Below are 2,396 nucleotides of genomic sequence, written 5' to 3' on the forward strand. Positions count from 1 at the left end.
AAAAATACGTACCAGACCAAGCAGGTTGTGTGCCCATTGGGGTTGGAAGTATAGAAAATACATGCATGTCAAAACGATTGCATGTTGTATCGTGGAGAGCATGCAAGCGTGTCTTGTCTGTGGTGCAGCATGGTACAAGCGTGACAGTGATGATATCGATGGTGATGGAAAGAAGAAAAGGCATCCCGTGAAGGTGATGTGGTATTTTCCTATAGTCACCTGTTTGGATCATTTATTCATGAACAAAAGGCAAGCCAAACTGATGCGATGGTACACCGATGAGCGCAAGGATGATGGAATGCTGAGACACCCCGTTGATTCTACGCAGTGGAGGAACATCGATAGGAAATACAAGAAGCCTTTTGCAGAATATGTGAGGAATATAAGATTTGGGTTGAGTACGGATGGGATGAATCAATTCGGTAACATGAGCAGTAGTCATAGCACTTGTCCTGTGACTCTATGTATCTACAACCTTCCTCCTTAGTTGTGAATGAAGTGGAAGTAAATTATGATGCCGGTGCTGATACCAGGGCTGAGGCAACCTAGCAACGATATCGATGTCTACCTGAAACCATTAATGAAAGATCTTGTAATACTGTGCAACGATGGTGTGTAGGTATGGGATGCATACAAACGAGAGAACTTCACCCTACGCGCAATGCTGTTCGTAAAAATCCAAGATTGGCCAGCCCTTGGCAACCTATCAGGCTAGACTATCAAAGGCTACTGTGCATGCGTGCATTGCTTGGATGAAACAGAGAGCTTGTGGCTGAAGAACAGCCGAAAAATAGTGTACCTAGGTCATCGTAAATTTCTTCGCAAGAATCACCCGTACCGCAGCAACTGGATAGATTTTGATGGGAAAGTTGAGACTTGATCACTTCCTAAGCATCGTACTGGGAGACAGGTATATGACATGGTAAAGGGACTTAGGGTTAACCTTGGAAAGGGACACGGGAGTACACCGGTTCCGAAATATTATCTTAGAGCTCCTATGTTCAAAAAGAAATCTGTCTTTTATGACTTAGCATATTGGCTGGATTTGGTGGTTCGACACGCAATCGATGTCATGCACATTGAGAAGAACGTGTGTGATAGCTTGATTGGTACGTTACTAAACATACCTGGCAAAACAAAGGATAGACTTCAAGAACAGAAGGACCTAAAATGTTTAAAACTCAGACATGATCTACATCCCGAAGAGATGGAAGAAGGCAACAAATATCTTGGCCCCACGAGCTACAATCTAAGCAAGGTAGAGAAAATTGCTATGTGCAAGTGCTTGCATGGAATCAAAGTTCCATCCGGTTACTCCGCCAACATAAAGAGACTAGTAAACATGAAAGACTTGAAATTAACTGGTATGAAGTCCCTTGATTGTCATGTGATGAAGACATAGATGCTTCCAATTGCAATTAGAGGTATTCTGCCGCCGAAAGTCCGAAACCCAATCATAAAGTAGTGTTCATTCTTCAACGCGATATTACAGAAGGCCATCGATCCGACCAAGCGAGATAAGCTGCAGGAAGACGTGGTCGAGACTCTATCCCAGCTTGAGGCGTTGTTCCCTCCATCGTTTTTTGATATCATGGTGCATCTCATTGTTCATATTGTGAAAGAGATACGGATTCTTGGCCCCGTATTTCTACATCAGATGTACCCTTTCGAGAGGTTCATGGGAGTTCTTAAGAAATATGTTCGTAACCAAAATCGGTTGGAAGGCTACATGGCCGAGGGCTGGGGAACCGAGGAGGTCATTGATTTCTGCGTTGACTACATGAATCTCAAATCGATTAGTGTGCTTGTATCTCGCCATGAGGGGAGGCTACAGGGGAAAGGGACGATAGGTGCAAATGCATTCCACACTAATGACCCCATTTCATTCACACAAGCACATTTTGTAATTCTGCAACAATCAGTTGTAGTGGACTGGTATGTCGAAGAACACCAGAAGATGCTACGCACCAGAAACCCAGGGAAGTCCGATGTTTGGATCGCGCGAGAGCACAAAAATCATTTTGGCGCTTGGTTACATAGACAGGTGATGCATATGCAGATAGAGTGTGCTCAGTTGAATGTTTTGGCTCACGGACCCTCTACTACAATCCTCACATCCCAAGGATACGATATGAAAGGCTATACATTTTATACGAGAGCTCAAGATAATAAGAGCTCCAACCAACCAAAATAGCAGTGTCCGTATAGATGCCTACGACTGCAATGGAAATAGGGAGACCTATTACGGATTCATAGAGGAGATCTGGGAGCTCGACTATGGAGTGTTAAAGGTTCCTCTTTTCTGGTGCTAATAGGTCAGACTCCCAGGGTGTCGGTGTATCAGGAACCGGGGGTCCCTGAGTCCCGAGACAAGGCCAGCCATCCGCCACGTGTCA

The sequence above is a fragment of the Phragmites australis genome, chromosome 23 (assembly GCF_958298935.1).
Source record: "Phragmites australis chromosome 23, lpPhrAust1.1, whole genome shotgun sequence".
NCBI lineage: Eukaryota > Viridiplantae > Streptophyta > Magnoliopsida > Poales > Poaceae > Phragmites > Phragmites australis.